We start from the raw sequence: 17,007 nt of genomic DNA, 5'->3' as shown, positions 1-17,007 counted from the left end.
ATTCCCTCTCAAATGTGTTCAAGACAATAAGACACAACATCAGAAACTCATAGAACTGCACATCCTCTAATGTGATATATGCCAGCGACGCCCCTCTGCCATGTATATTGGCCAAACTGGACAGTCTCTACAACTGGACAGTCTCTACAAAGGGGTGAGGAACCTTTTTTGGGTCGGGGGCCACTGACCCACAGAAAAATCTGTTGGGGGGGGGGGCACCCACCCAGATGTGATCCCTGACTGAGAAGGAGAAAGACATTCTCCATATTCCCCTTGCACACCAGCGCTGGGAGGCTGGGGGGTTAGGAAGGGGAGCAGCTTAGTCGATTTTGGGTGCACCAGCCCCACAGTGGGGCAGTAGGAGGCTGGAGTGCCACCGCAGGCTCTGAAATGCTGGGGTGGGGGACCATGAGCATCAGGGGCTGGATCTAGGCAAGTGGAGGGTGACATCTGGCCCCTGAGCCTTAGGTTCCCCAGCCCTGCTCTATGACAAAGGATTAATGGACACAAATCAGCCATCAGAAATGGTAACACACAGTAACCTGTAGGGGGACATTTTAACCTACCTGGGTATTGAATCATGGATTTAAAAGTAGCTATTCTTCCACAAAGGAATTTCACTAACCAATTAGAGTCTGCAGAACTTGAATTCATCTACAGATTTGGTGTCGTTACCAAAATATTTCTAAATAACGCTGTAGGGTAGACATATCCTTAGGTGACACAGGGCTACTAATTGTTTTTGAGGTAGAGGGAGCATCTCTCATTGCTTGACCCGTAGAAGTCCTCCAACAGGAACATCCTCAAGGCAGTACTTCTGTTGGCCTACTATTGTCTGCACAGGACTTGGGCCACCTTAATTGTGCTGCTCAAGGATGTAGGTTTTTCACAGTTAAACTAACCTAATGTTGCGGTATATACCAGGCCCAGTGTCAGTAGATTTGGGAGCAAGTCTCAGAAGGGTAGCTGTGTTAGTCTGTATTTGCAAAAATAGAGGGGTCCTGTAATACCTTAAAGACTGGCCAACTAATTTGGGCATAAGCTTTTGTGAGTAAAAACCACTTTGTCAGATGCAGATTTGTGGAGGATGTGTTTCTGAGTTAGCATTAAATCTGAGGCCTGCTCTGCAGCAGTCTCCCTGGGAGTGGGAATCAGTCAGTGGGTGGCTGACTATTGCCAAGAGAGAGGGGAAAGCACCTGGTGAATAATATAGAAGGGCCAGTCAGTCTGCCATGAGACACTTTGGACCATGGGGCTATCCATGACTCAGGGGACAAAGGGACAGTTGGCTGTGCCTACTGCCTACTTCCACTGAATCTTCTACATAACTTGTTCCCCTACCAAAGTGTGTGGTGGTTTTTTTTTTTTTTTTTTTTTTTTTTTTTTTTTTTTTTTGCCAAAGAGGATTGAGATGGCCCTATACCTGCCACGGTTAGTTATTCTGTTAGACCTTATCTACACTTACCGCTGCAGGGATCGATCCCCTGGGGGTTGATTTAGTGAGTCTGCTAAAGACCTGCTAAATAGACTGCTGATAGCATTCCCATCGACTCTGGTACTTCACCTGATCAAGAAGAGTAAGGGGAGTCAACTGGAGAATTCACTTGCCTTAGTTATGGAGTGCTGTCAGCATACTTGTAACAGTACAAGAGGAAGACACAGGCTCTCACAAATTCACACCGCTTTTAATTCCACTGTTTTTAGAATAAATTCAATGTGTGATGTTCGTAATTAAAATTTGGATAACACTTTCCCAGCTCAGGAAATGTTTAGTTTCAGATTCTGATTAAGAACTCTCTCTCAGCAGACATGGTTGTGAGTAAAGGCTTCCAGTACTTTATGCCTCAGTCCTTTAGTGTTCACAGTTGTATTTATCTTGGCATTCTTTGTATAAACAAATTCAAGGGGGCTTTAGGCTTACGACATTTAGTGCAACAGCTGAATAAATACTTTCATCTGACTTTGTCCCCACTCTTACATTCTGTCCCCACTCACAGCCTGACTTTTTTCCCCTAATTAAATTGATATGAGGATCAAATTCTCCTTGACACTGCATCTCAGAAGAACTAAAACGTTGCAGAACAATTAGGCTACGTCTACACTACGAGTTTTCTCGGCAAAAATATGCTAATGAGGGGCTCATTTGCATGAGTCCTGATCTCATTTGCATATTTTATGACCATCCATTTTTTTGCTAGGGTTTTTGTTCAAAAACAAGCAGCGTGGATATTTTCTTTTTGAGCAAAACCCCCTTTTCCTGAAAGATCCTTTTACCGATCTTGTGGGAAAAGGAGTTTTTGTACAAAAAGAAAACATCCCTACTACATCGTCGTGTAGGTGTAGCCTTAAGGCTTTTCTGTCCGGAGGGAGGAGAAAAAGAGAAATTGTATGATAGTAGGGGGGAGAGAGAGATACATATACTGGTGCTTAACTGCGTGTTAGCTCTCCAAAAACACCAGTCTGCTAACCATCCACACAATCTCTTCTGAGCTCTACCAACTCTTACTTTGCTTTGAATAGTCACAGTAGGTGCATCCCCATCCCTGAGCCCCTGTGAAAAATATCCTTCTGTAGTGTCTAGTCCAGTGGTCCCCAATCTTTTTGGGTGGCGGGCGCCACATGGGGCTGCTGGGTCACCTGGGGGCAGCGGCCGTGCATGTGCTGCGCACCTGAGGCCAGCACCATGCAGGTGCTGCGTCCCCGGGGTGGGGGTGGGGCCAGGGCCGACTCTAGGTTTTTTGCTGCCCCAAGCAAAACATTTTTTGGCCACTCCCCCCCCCGCCCCCCCCATGGCCTGCTGCTGCAGGACAAGCACTGAGGAGGAAAGCGCCCCTTTCACCTTGCGGCTCTTGGACTCCCACCACGCTCTCCGGCCAAACCCAGCTTACATCCTGTCTCCCTTCCATACACATCCCCGTTCACACACATCCTGACCCTCCCTCCCCATGCACTCATGAAACCCAGTTTCCACCTTCTCTTCCCTCCCAGCTAAACCCAGTCCCCTGTTCCTGACCAGACCCAGTCCGCTCCCCTATTCCATCTCCCCCCACAGACCGAACTCCATCTCCTTTCCCTCTCCCCACCAAATCCTTGTGTCCCCTCCCCACAGTACACGCGGAAACGTCGGAGCGCCCTGGGGAGGGGTTGAAAGTGGCACGGGTACCCTTACTTCCCCTTCTCTGCAGCTGTAAACACCTTTCCGTGGTGTGAAGTGGGGCGCCGCAGGCTCCCCTCCCCTGCAAGAAGAGAGAGAGGAGCCGCTAGGCCAGGACTCGCCTGCAGCCACCACGAGGGACTCTGCAGGCAGCGGCTCCCAGGGGTGCTACGGAAGTGCTGAGGGGCCGGCGCGGTAGCGCAGCTGGCTGGCAGCCCCAGGCAAACATATGGGAGCAGGAGCGAGGCAGAGTGCCGGGTGGGGCGCTGCCTGCGCCAGGGTCCAAGCACCGCACGGAGCAGGCGGCGGGTCTCCCAAGGTCTCCTGGCACTGATTAGACAAGAGGCCAGAGGGAAGGGGATAGGTGGGGGGAGGGGGTGAAATCAACAACAAGAAGCGGTGCGGTGGCAGGCAACTCAGACCATGGAGCGCAGCTGCCTGCCCCTGCCTGCTGCTGAGCTTGCTGGCATTCACCATCGGGGGAGGGGGGAGGTGCGGGGCACACCTGCTCCTCCCATGGGCTCAGCTCACACGTGGCGGGGCTCAGCGCTCCCCCACCTCCCAGCTGGGCTGCCCACCAGGCACCCCCTAGGACCCTGTCAGTGGCTAGCGGAGCGCGCTGCGCCTGCCTACATGCCAGCCCTGGCCCAATCGCCTCTCCCTGCCGGCTGCCGCTCCACAGATGCTCAGCTGGGCTGGGTGTGTGTGGAGTGTGGCAGCAGCACCCCCGTGCTGGCTTGTGGCCCCCCGCCCATGCTGCCTCCCCCGCCCGTTCCTGGGACCCTGCTGCCCAGGACGGCGGCAGCTGCATTGGGTGCCCCGCGAACTTCAATCGTCTCCTGGCGCAGCCACTGTCTGAGAGTGTTTGGAAAATGTATGGAACATTGCACTCTGGTTTTCTATTTGACTTTCCAAAGTTTTTAGTTTGAGAGTGTGTAGCTCAGTAGCTTTTGGAAATTCCTGATTGATGTTAGCATGGTGTATTGTGAAATGGCTCTGGAGATTTGAACACTTGAAATGTGCTAACAAAGTCTGGCATATCAGACAGAGTGGTTTGCCATTGCATTCGATGAAAAAATAAGAACTTTCCCAATCTGTTAAGAATGTTCAGTGTTCATCTTCATATTTACGCTTATTTTTACATTTTCCTTCCATATTGAAAGAGGACTACCATATGCTGCAAATTAAAAAGAAAATATCGGGCACTGCTACACGTCACTAACAAACTGTGTTCCCCTCTGTTCCCTTCCTCTCCATCCTTTGCTGTGCTTACTCACTCTTGGGCTCTTGGGTGGGAATGAAGTATTTGGGTGTGGAAAGGGGTGAGAGGAGGAAGAAGAGAAGGGGCTGCTGGCTCAGGAAGAGGGGTCTAGGTTGGAGAGTGTTGGTCAGGTGAAGGGTTGGGGTGCTGAGCAAGATGCAGGCTTGTGGATGTGGGGATGCAGGAGTTTGGGTTGGGGGGTGTGAGGGGCTCAGGACAGGAAGGTTTGGAGTATGATGGGCTCATGACACAGATTTATGGTGTGTGGAGGGTGTAGGAGTGTTGTGGCACAAGACTGGGGATGTGGGGGTGCAGGAGTTTAGTCAAGTGAGAGGCTCAGTGTATGATAGGCTCAGATTTGGGTTTGGGGTGGGGGGGCAGGAGTGTTATGATGCTGCAGCCAGATGAGGGCTTGGCCTCAATTGGGGGCTTATTGGCCAGAGTTCATTTTTAAATAAAATATTATATCAAACACAAAATGTTTTAGCATTGTCTTTATTTATGAGAGGGTCAGGGAACTTGTTTTGAGTCCGGGGTCACTGACCCACAGAGAAGTTACAAACAAGATACAAAAAAACTCCTCCAAAACCTCTCTCCGAGCCTCAGAACTGTAGGCCCCAACCGAAACACCTCACTCCCCTGGCACTCCAGCCCCAGGTCAGATTAACTCTTCTGTGATTCCAGGGTTTGTGGAATTTGTGGGCCCACAGGTTGGTAACCACAGCTCTAACCCAGTCCCTCCACCCCTGAGCCAGGCACCAAAACACAAGCCACCAAACCAGGAACCAAAACACAAGCCCCCGCCTTCCCCTGAGCCAGGCACCAAAACTAGGGTAACAAGATGGTTTGAAAAAAATACCAGACACGCTTGATCTCAGATCAGGGGTGGAGAGGACTGGCCGCGAGGGGAGCAGGGCTGGCCAGAAGAGGGTTGGGGGAGTGGTGGACCAGCCGGCAGGAAGCAGGGCTGGCTGGGAGAGGGGAGTGGGGCTGTCCGGCGGGGAGCAGGGTGGCCCGGGCGCACACAGATCTCGGGGCGCTGCCCATTCTGTGCACGGTCCCGGCGAAGCGTATGGGCAAGTCTGGCCCCGGGGAGTCCATCCTGCCCCCGTCTCCGCCCCCTCCCTTTCCCTTTCCCGCTCCCTCTACCCCTCCTCTCTGCTGCATAGTTGCGGACTGCCTGGCTGCAACGTGAGCATGTCTATTAGCCAGGCAATATGCAACTACATATTGATACTCATAATAATAATAAAACTTATTTAATTAGAAAATATCAGACATTTATATGTCTGGTATCTTCTCAGTTTGTTTCCCGGACAGAAAGCTCAAATACCAGACTGTCCAGTTCAAAACCGGACACCTGGCAACCCTAAGCAAAACACAAGCATCCCCCTTCCCCCGAGCCAAGCACCAAAATCCAAGCACCCTCCCATCCCCTTTCCCTGAGTCAAGCACCAAAACCCAAGCCCTTCCCAAAGCCAGCAACCAACCAGACTTACCTAAGGCCGCCAGACCAGGAGCCCTCGCCGCTGCTGCCGCCACCGCAAGATCCCTCGCTATCGCGGGAGTCCTCCTCACCACCGCCTCTGCTGCCACCACCGCAAAATTTGCCACTGCCACACAAGTGCTTGGTGCTGCAAAAGACGTCACCGCCAAATGTGCAGGATGTGATGTCCTGCACGTACAGGACGTGATGCAGGGCGCTGGGGGCCATGAGCACGCACTGAAATGCGGCTCACAGCAGCCTGGCCATTTCAGAGAGGCTGACTTGAGCAGTTCCAGGTTCTGTCCCGGTTCCATCAGGTTGGCCACTGCTGCTCTACAGCTTGAGCTAAAAGCTAGCTGGATCTTAACTTACACTGTAGAGCTCACTCATTCTTATCTCTTGCTGTAAATGGTCTGAGTGCCACTACATGGGACAGTGAACCACACCTACTAGGTGTGTGGGTTACACAAGCACCATTTATTATCCTGACAGATGTTTGTCAAGCCTGCTCTTAAATATCTCCAGTGATGGAGATTCCACAACCTCTTCAGGCAATTTATTCCAGTGCTTAACCACCCTCACTGTTAGGAAGTTTTTTCTACTTTTCAACCTAAACCTCCCTTGCTGCAATTTAAGCCTGTGCTTCTCATCCTATCATCAGAGGTCAAAGAGAATAATTTTTCTCCCTCTTCCTTGTATAATCTTGAAAGCTGCTATCATGTCCCTTTCAGGCTTCTCTTTTCCAGACTAAACATACCCAATTATTTCAGTCTTCCCTCATAGATCATGTTTACCAGACCTTTAATCATTTTTGTTGCCCTTTTCTGGACCTTCTCCAATGCAAAGTACTTCACAATACTCCAGTTAAGGCCTAACCAGCACAGAGAAGACGGGAAGAATGACAGCGGGGGTAGAGGATCTTGTGGCGGCAGCAGCGGATCCTGCAGCAGCGACAGAGGCAACAAAGAAGGCTCCTGTGACAGTGAGGGATCTTGTGGCGGAGGCAGCAGTGGTGGTGAGGAGGGCTCCTGCAATGGCAAGGGATCTTGCGGTGGCAGCAGCAGCAGTGAGGGCTCCTGGTTCGATGGCCTTAGGTAAGATGGGTTGGTTGCTGGCTTTGTAGCGGGGCTTGTGTTTTGGTGCCTGGCTCGGGGAAGGAGTGGGGGCTTGTGATTTGGTGCCTGGCTCAGAGGCTTGTGTTTTGGTGCCTGGCTCGGGGAAGGAGTAGGGGCTTGTGATTTGGTGCCTGGCTCGGGGAAGGAGTGGGGGCTTGTGATTTGGTGCCTGGCTCAGAGGCTTGTGTTTTGGTGCCTGGCTCGGGGAAGGAGTGGGGGCTTGTGATTTGGTGCCTGGCTCAGAGGCTTGTGTTTTGGTGCCTGGCTCGGGAAGGGGGAGGGGGAACTTGAGTGAGAGCTGGTGGAGTGCCTGGCTCGGGGGTGGGGAGACTGGGTTAGAGCTGTGGTCACCAACCTGTGGGCCCACAAATTCCAGGGTTAGTGGAAACACAGAAGAGTTAATCTGACCTGGGGTTGAAGTGCCAGAGTTAATCTGACCTGGGGTTGAAGTGCCAGGGAAGTGAGGTGTTTCAGTTAGGGCCACAGTACTGAGGCTTGGGGAGAGGAGTTGGAGGGGTTGTTATTTTGGGGTGGCCAACCTATGGCTTTGTGGCTGGGTTGGTGGGTTTTTTCCCTTCTTTCTCTATAACTTTGCCCTGGCTGGTTGCGCTGTCTCCACTGCTATTTTGGCTCTTTGTCTGGAATGGGTTGACCATCCCTGCTGTACAGGCTCCTACACTAAGTTCCAGAGGTTCCAGGTTCCGTTCCTCCTGCAGGCAGTTATACTTGGTCCTGCCATGAGGGCAGGGGACTGGATTGGATAACCTGTCAAGGTCCCTTCCAGTTCTAGTGGTCTGTGATTCAGGGCAAGGCATAGGTGGTGTGTGGGTGGGTGGGTGGGTGGGGGGGGGGTGTATGTGCAGGACTAAGGGCAGGTGCCTGGGAATGTGTGTGGGTCGGTGGGGAGGGGACGGATCAGGAGGTATGGGGTTTTGCAGAAGTCAAGGTGGAGGCTGAAAAGGAGCTCAGGGAAGGGTGGTACGAGAGTGAGGGTTGGATGAGAAGGGGCTCAGGGTGGGTGGTCCCATCCAATGTGGCTTTTTCTGCTCTCCCACTATGGCCAGCAATGGTCTTCTGTCTCTCTCACAGTCCCCCTCCCAGCCATCTGGGGCCTTCTGCCCCCAGTGCTGTAGCCAAGGGCAGAGGGGCTACTTACCCAGTCTGGTGGCAGGCAAGACGGAGAAGCTCCAGCCTGCTGGCCATTCTCTTGGTGGTTTGGCTGCCCCCAGTGGAAGTCTAGCTCTGCCCTATGCTCACTGGGCCCGTGTGGCCACTTTCAGTATCACGTCTCTCCTCTCTGTTTCCCCTCCTTGTTATGAAACAGTCCCATTCCCATGGACGTCGGGTATTATAGGCGAGGGAACGCACAGCCTTCCCAAACCTCCAGCCTGGCCCTGCCCACACTTCTCCCACAGAATGTTTACTGTAGGTGTTATGGGGGCAAAGATTGCTGCCCCCAGTCAGGGCTGGCCTTACCATGAGGCGAACTGAGGCGGCCCTCAGGTGCCAGACTGGGGAGGGGGAAAGGGGTGTCACTAGAACCCAGAGAATTGAAACCTTTCAAAGTTTTGGCCCAAGTGAGGGGGCATAGGGGCATCATTTGAACTCCCCACCTCAGGTGCCAAAATGTTGTGGGCCAGCCCTGCCTCCAGTGCCCACTGTCCCTGTGTTCTGGGGCTGGGAAGGCTGGGGCCACATGCCTACCTGCCTCCCCTGCTTTGGGGCCAGGGAGGCTGAAGCTGCCCATGTGCCCTCCGCCCCTTCTCTTCCTGTGGTGATGGGAGGTGCGCATGGCATGCTGGGAGGCAACTTGGCTCCCGTGGGGTAGGGCTGGGGTGGAGTTGGGGGCTTTGCCTCTCTCAAGCCTATCTTCACCGACCATCCATACGTATTCCTGACACTTTGCATTTTCTTAACACAACCAAACCTTGACCTTGCTTTAAGTTAGGAGAAGAGGAAGCTAAATTCCAAATTTGGTGTCCTAGGGTGTGTCTAGACTACAAGATTTTGTCAACAAAAGTGCGGGGCTCCGGGGGGAGGGCCGTGTTCGCGCTGCCGGCGCAGACGCGGTGGCAGCGCGCCGGTCCTCCGCCCCTCCGGCCTGCGCCGGGGGAGTGTTGGGGCGTTCGGGCCTGGCTGCCGGCCCCCTGCTGGCAGGGGCTCTGACTGTCTCGACCCGGGGCCAGTGACGGCTCGTCACAATAAGCCAGGGCATAAGGGGATAGGCTGCATCGGCCACAATGCACGTAGGCATCTGCACATCCCCGACAGCCAGGTTCCTCTCTGGGAAGAATGCCCCAGTCTGAAGCCTGCGGTACAGGTAGGAGTTCCTTAACACACGGGCATCGTGTGCACGGCCTGATCACCCGACACAAACATCCGTGAACTGTCCTCTGTGGTCGACCAGAGCCTGCAGCACCATAGAGAAGTAGCCCTTCCTATTGATGTACTGTGCCGCTCGATGGGGCGGGGCACGGATAGGGATGTGGGTCGCGTCCAGTGCTCCACCGTAGTTTGGGAACCCCAGCCCCACAAATCCAGCCAGGATGTTCTGCAGGTCTCCGAGGCGAACGGTTCTGTGGAGCAGCTCCACATTGATGGCCGTCACCACCTGCAGAATGGGAGAAATAGAAACACACAGCACAGGACTTTAGAGGGATTGGCTCACCTGATGAGAAGTACTCCCCTCTTTGTCCCCCAGACAATCCCTTCCCTGGCCCTGCACCATGGCAGGGGGAGGCTGAGAGGGCTTCTGCCTGTGCCACCCTATCCCCAATTCCCTGTGCCTGGTCCTGACTGCCCCCTGGACTGTCCCCCAAGAGTGACTTACCTCCATCAAGACGGCCCCAACGGTAGACTTCCCCACACCAAACTGATGCCCCACAGAGCGGTAGCTGTCGGGGGTGGCCAGCTTCCAGAGCGCAATGGCAACGCGCTTCTCCGGGGGGATAGCAGGCCGCAAGTGGGTGTCCTGGTGTTGCAGGGCAGGGGCGAGCCAGGTACAGAGCTCCCGGAAGGTGGCCTTCCGCATCTGGAAGTTTCTGAGCCACTGATCATCATCCCACTGCTGCAGCACTAGCCGGTCCCACCAGTCCGAACTGGTGTCCAGCCTCCAAACCCGCCTCTCCAGGAAAAAGTTGGGGGGCAAGGGCAGCAGGGCTGCAGCTGGATCCTGAGCGAGGGGCTCAAAGCTGGCCTCAGGATCCAGCTCTTCTGCAAAGGTCAGCATGCTCTCCTGAGCATGAAGCAGAGCTTCCAGCAGCACGGTGTGGGGCCATCGCCTGCCCAGGGGCAGCTCAGGCTCCATGCCCAAAAAAGCCAAAATAACACACAAACAAAAGACCAAAACAAACAAATGCACACAAGAACAAAAATACAAACAAACAAAAAAACCAAAAAAGTCTAAACCCAAGCAAACAAACCAGCAAACACACACACACAAACAAACAGACAGACAATCCAGATAATACACAGCTGTGGTGTCCGACAAAGCAAGGCAACCAGAGCCAGGAAAACTGCAGCAGCTTTGCTTTCCCTGTAAAGGTTGGCAAGCTAGAAGCAGGAGCAGAGGAACGGCTGTCCAGGAGTATCCCTTTAAGCATGCGTCTCTGCAGAGAGCATGCAGCAGTGCCAGGGCTTTATGGCTGCCCTTGTGGCCTTTCAGAAGCACTTCCGGGTGCCTCCTTCTGTCGACAGAGCATCCTGCAGTCTGGACGCTCTTATGTCGACAAAGCGATGTAGTCTGGACGCTCTATGTCGACGTAAGTTTTGTCGACAGATTCTGTCGACAAAACCCTGTAGTCTAGACGTACCCCTAGTTCTTACTGTATAAGAGGAATTCTTGAACAAATAGACTCATAGTAGACAGATGCACATTTCTAAAATATATAAATAGATTTTCTATTTTTGATTACTTGATTATTATTCAGACCTTATATAGTGCTCATATTTATGGTTAGCTAGATGGTCACAAAATCATGAAGCCCCATAAGCAGCCCTGTATCCTGACCTTTGACCAAATATACTTCTGGTGCTGTCCTTAGAGCGGAGGTCGAACCTCAGATGAATGTAATTTGCTATGCAAATGACTGTCATTTCTCCCATGACCTCACCGTCTATATATGGAGTAGCACCATGGAAGTTTCTGCACAATAGATTAATAACCATTGATATATTTAGCTATGTCCTTTCCAGTAATGTACTGACAGAAATCACTTTGAAATAAATATTTTAGCAAAGGTGAATTGGTTGAGATGCTAGTAAGTCCTGTGCTCAGGGATCTTTCTATTTGAGTAGAAACAATGTGAGAAACTAAATGTGAGGAGATAAATTTATTTTAGATGTTACTGGCAAATAATTTACTTTATGATTTCTCAGATTTCTTATTCTGCTCTTTTGCCATCATGCCAGATTTTCAGCTGGTGTCAGCCATGTCCATTCTAATCTACATTGTGGTTTCTTGGTTTTATGCTCTTGAGTTTCTAGCTGATGCCGCATGTCAGCTAAGTCTGATTTTCATTGTTCCATCAGCAAAGGAAGAGGGACCTAGGCACAGGTCCTAATGGATGGCTAAGAACCATTACCACTGAAACATCATCTCTGCAATTTGTTCAGGACAAGGCTTTGTAGAAAATAATTACTGAACTGATGGTTGATATGATTATTCCTTCCTTGCCAGACTTAAAATTTGGTTGTTTAGGCCACATCAGCAAATTTTGATACTAGATTTCTTGACTGGTCTGAAAGATACACATCCCATCAGAATCAACTGCCCATTTAACAAATCTTTCATTTGTTCTTCATCAGCATCTGGGTTGTCCTTGTTGATGATACAAGCTGTAACATGCTCTTCACCTCTCTTCACTAGAGGGGCAAATGCTTGATTATGGACTTTGTCTTCACTACTTCTTATTAAGCCTCTTCTTTCCCTCATAGCTTTTCCATAAAAGCTGTGAACTGTTATCTTCAACACTAATGCTGACCTCTGGAGAAGCATCACTGACTTTTCAGATGACTAGTTCCTAGAATCTTTCAAAGATTAATACATCTTGCATAGCCAGTTGCACATCAAAACCTTTTACCAAGCAGACTAGATGCTGCGTTGTATGCACAAAAGCTTACCCAGGGAAAAGCAGTAGGTTATGTAGTCACATACATTTATTTCTAACCACTATGCAATACAAACTATGGGCAGGACCCTGCTGCTACCGGTGCTCAACCGTTAGCTTGAGATTGATGTAGCTAACATATTTCAACTGGAAACTGAAAACGATCACTTGTGAGATACTTTGACAACTAAGAATATACAATGAGAAACATTTCATTTTAGAATCTTGTAAAACATTGAAATTCACCTGTTTTGTCACATGCTTAACAACTTAATCATTTTGGGGGGAAATATTCATCATTCAAAACCAATAAAAACCTTTTAATACATTGAATTAGGTTCTATGTTTGTCATTTGGCAACTTTGGCCAATAAACACCATATTAAGGTATCAAAATTAACTTAAATAGTAAAAGATGATGTCATGATCATGTTGCAGCATTTATGGAATTGTGCAATAATAACACTTTTCCGTTTTGGGTACCAGTATTTCACCTCCCCTATAGGCTTACACAATTGCTTCAGAGCTTCAATCTAAATGTATCTAAACTAAGCTTTCAAGTGGTGTGTGTGTGTGTGTGTGTGTGTGTGTGTGTGTGTGTGTATCTGTGTATGGTAGGTACATTAAACTCCAGAAATGTAGCCAATGTGAAGTGTTGAGCCTACCTTAGAGTGGTCTCTTCCAGGTGGCTCTAGGCCAGTGCCTGTGGAGCCATGTTTCTGACCCCTCTTCCACCAGTCCAGCTGGACTCCCGCAGCAGAACAGCTGGCTCTGCTGCTCTGCTGGAGCCCACTGCCACACTTCTCCATGCCCCTGCCACAAGCCCGGCTGGGCTCCTGACCCCTGCAGGCATCTTGGAAGCTGGCTGTCCACTGGGACTCTTTGGTTCAGGAGCATCCATGGTCCTGCTGGAGCATGGATGTTGCTAGACCAGAGAGCCCCAGTTTAGAGTGGTTCAACCTGTATTGCTATAATCACTGCTTACTTATAATATTATTACTACTAGCCTCTGGATCCCAAGGAATCCTCCTTTAACCTATACTAGATCCAAAGGAGTCCTCTGATTTACCTTACCTTGGTGTCCTATCACCCGCTGTATTTCCTATTTTCCACGCATGCCATGTCCAATTTTTTATTGTATGTTGTATTTTGATTCTTTTTTTTACATCTCTGGAAACCAAGGTACCAGTCCTAAAAACCCTGACAAGTGCCATTTGAAGTCAACAGACATTATGGACCTGATCCAAATCTGGTGGAAAGACAACCAGGTTTGTGATAAGAAGGGTACTAACAGGTTTATCAAGGTTCTCCTCTCATTGTGGTGTAAATCAGAAGTAATTCCATAAATCAATGGAGATACACGGGTATCTAAGTGAAAGGGTGTTTAGGCCCACTGATTTCCATGGGAGTTCTCAGATTGGTAAGCATTATGTGTCTGATCCAGCACCTGTTGAAAACAAGAGGAGGTCCTATCCTCAGCAGTACATGCCTGACAAATTTGAACTAACTTTGGTGATGACGGACATGTCTTCCGTATTGTCTAATGTGACAGTTGTTTGGTTGTTTATCAAATTATGTACCTGTGAACAAATGTTGTCTGTTTTTCCATATCTGTTCCACCTCCACCTTTGCCACTGCTGAGGCACACACCCATTTTCTTTAGTTAGAATTAACTGTGTTTTGGAATTAGTTATATTTTTTACTGAATTTTTTCTCCTCCTCTCCAGCTTCCCTTTAAAACAGTGCTGATGAATGAGGCTATGTCTACACTACGGGGAAGATTCTAAAGAGGCTATACAAATTCCTTGTGAATTTGCATATCTTCTTCCGATCTCCGAAAGTAGGCTATACGCATTTTTTGGCACCCACTCCCTTTGTCGAAAAGCCGCTTTTCCTCAAAAAATGAGGTTTACGCAGCTTTTCGTAAAAGGGGAGAGGGTTGTCAAAAAAAACATGTCTAGACAACTTTTAGTTTTGAAAGTTCTGCTTTTGAAAGTGAGATCGGAAGAAGATATGCAAATTCCCCAGGAATTTGGATATCCTCTTTCAAATCTTCTCCATAGTCTAGACATAGCCTTTATGAAGCAATGTCAAAGGAACTGCAGCTCAAAGTTACTCACAAAACTTTCGTCATTGTTGGTCAACCACTTAGAACGTAGAAATCAAATTATCTAAGTGAGGAACTTTCCATAGTTGACTAGGTCCATCCTTGTGGCCAGCAAGGAAGGGTGAATAAAGTACTATGGCAGAACCCAAGGATTTAGCAGAAAGAAAGTGGTCATTAAGAACATGTGAAAGCTTTTGCTAGTTCTTCTCACTTTAACTTTCTGGGAGAGTGATTGAAAATTCACAAACAAATTAAGTATTTTAGCTCTGAACTAATTAGCCATTGGAATGGACAAAAAATGTCTGTTAGTATTGCTAACATTATTAATGCATTTTTCTACATTATCTACAGTGTGATAGAATGCAAATTAGTTACTTCAGATTATGTGTCTCAAAGCCTGAAAGCAAACTATAGATTCCTAAAACTAGACAGGCACAATGTATTAACTTCTTAAGTGGTGCTTAGTGTGCTTGGTATACGGTGCAATGCATGTCAGTTACTGCCTGGTGAACTTAGGCAGATACTTTTATGTTCTAGCAGAATGTGCAAACTGCAGAGAAGCATTGCTGCAACCCCCTTCGGTGCAGAAGCTACAGCACACACAGATGTAAAGGACCATGGTGAAAAAGAAGCACATGTTCAGGAATGATTTCAGGAAAAATGTGCAGTTTTTATCAGAGGATTCCAGACAGGACACTCAACTTGAATAACGTCTCTGGTAATATGCTCTAAATAGATTTCATAACTAAATGCCATGAAACTAATTGAGGAAGCTGAATCTTTCAGTGTTGGGACCAGAAGGAAATTGTTGCCAATTTAAAGAAAAATGCTGTCTGAGATTCTTGTAATTACGCAATTACAAAACTTTGCAGAAGCAGAATGAGAAAAGCCAAGAAAGTAACTCTGTTCAGCAGAAAAATGAGGGTTTCCCCCCCCAAAAAGACACCTAAAATGTTAGTAGCACACTACGGACTAACTCTCTGTAAGGATAAAAGGACCTCTCAAACAAATCATTAAGTAGCATTAGGCTGAAAATTAAACAGAAAAATGACAAACAATTGTTTAATATCACAACTCCATAGTACACAAATGTAGCTCCCACCACAGAGATTTACTTATTTTCCAAGGACTGTATTGCTTTTTAGTAAGAAGGAACCTATGATGTATCTGTGCAGTCCAAAATCAGATTAAGGAAGTTAGCCTTTGCATGTACCTGAGTAGAATTCAGTACAATAGGTTTATCATTAGAAAAAAATGAAGGTGTAGAAGTGAAATGTAGAAAAAGATGCCTGAATTGGAAAGGATGTGAAAAAGAACGTCACATATCCTTAAATGCCCTTATCTCTTGGTATGTTATTGAACATGACTTGGACTAAGTTTTGGAAATAAACAACCAGAGGACAAAATAGAATTTACTGGAAAGATAGCTGAATTAGCATATTACAGTTAACTGATAACTTTGGAGGAAGTGACTGTCTGGCTGTGCTATAAAGACTTTCTAACTCTTTCCTCGTATCTGGATGCTACGTTAAGCTTTCTTTGTTCCTAGCCTTTCTGATCTTTGTTGTTATATAGAGACCTTAGATTTCCCTTTCATCACAAGACCTTATTTCCTATTTGTTGCATTGAAAAAGAAAGGACAGTTAGTTCAACGGGAATAAAGCAGAGTTTGATGAGCTAAGGAACTCAAAATCCCTATGGTGTAATAATTACAATAAGTACTTTGTTTTTGCAGCCCTCCACAACTTCACCAAAGTCAAGCAAGCTCCGATCATTTGATGGAAATTGGCACCCAAATACCTTTGAGTATCTGGGCCTTACTCTTTCTGTGATGAATGGGTGATGATTAAAAGGCAAGTCCTAAATTCAGTGTTTTGGCTCTACCAAAATCAACCTGTATAGTCTTAGATGAGTCGCTAATTTTGTCTGCACATTTCCTCTTGTGTTAAGAATTGTAGAAATGGAAAGGACCTCAAGAGGTCATCATGTCCAGTCCCTTGCTTTCATGGCAGCATCTAGCACTGTCTAGACAGTCTAGCACTGTCTGACAGTTAGGAAGTATTACCTGATGTCCAACCTAAACCTGCCTTGCTGCAATTTAAACCCATTGCTTCTTGTCCTATCACCAGATGTTAAGGAGAATAATTTTTCTCCCTCTTCCTTGTACAGATTGAGCCTCTCGGGGTTGGGACTTTCTGGTCCAGCAACACCTGTGGTCTTGCCAGAGATCCAAACTGCAGAGGTTGTCTGTAGCTGGGCAGAGTTGGTCTGGCAGGCCAGCAGTCCACAGGGAGTCTGGCCAGTGACTGGGGCAGAGTCCTGATGGGGGCAGGGAGCCCTGCTGTCGATCAGGATTGGAGCCCTGCTGGGGGCTGTCAGCCCACCATGCCGGTGGGTGGGGTTGTAGCCCCACCAGTTCATTTGGGGCAAAAGAGCTTGGCAAGCATGCTGGGTATGGGGGTAGTTCTCTGGAGGCCTGGTCCGGCAAACTCCCTTTTTTGGGACCACTCAGGTCCCAAGGTTGCCAGATCAGAGAAGTCCAACCTACAACAAATGTGTAGGTACTAGAAAACTATTATCATGTCTCCTATCAGTCTTCTCCTTTCCAGACTAACCAAGCGCTATTCTTTCAATCTTCCCTTATAAGCCACGTTTTCTAGATTTTCAATAATTGTTGTTGTCTTCTCTGTACTTTTTCCAGTTCATTCATACCTTTCCTGAAATGTGGCTCCCAGAACTGGATAAGATATTCCAACTGAGGCCTAATCACTACTGAG

General features: G+C 48.5%; 1 long non-coding RNA gene across 1 annotated transcript in view; it reads left to right on the top strand.

The window, feature by feature from the left end:
* LOC142830502 (uncharacterized) overlaps window positions 1-16,115 on the top strand; it is a 47,243-nt gene extending 31,128 nt beyond the window's left edge. Inside the window, exons 2-3 of the long non-coding RNA XR_012905799.1 lie at window positions 14,771-14,948; window positions 15,966-16,115. This is a non-coding gene — a long non-coding RNA (uncharacterized LOC142830502). The remainder of the gene's footprint in view (window positions 1-14,770; window positions 14,949-15,965) is intronic.
* The last annotated feature ends 892 nt before the right edge of the window (window positions 16,116-17,007 follow it).

The sequence above is a fragment of the Pelodiscus sinensis genome, chromosome 8 (assembly GCF_049634645.1).
Source record: "Pelodiscus sinensis isolate JC-2024 chromosome 8, ASM4963464v1, whole genome shotgun sequence".
In the NCBI taxonomy this organism is placed as follows: domain Eukaryota; kingdom Metazoa; phylum Chordata; order Testudines; family Trionychidae; genus Pelodiscus; species Pelodiscus sinensis.
Note: the sequence above shows the minus strand (reverse complement) of the source record. Positions and strands in the feature narration are given on the sequence as shown.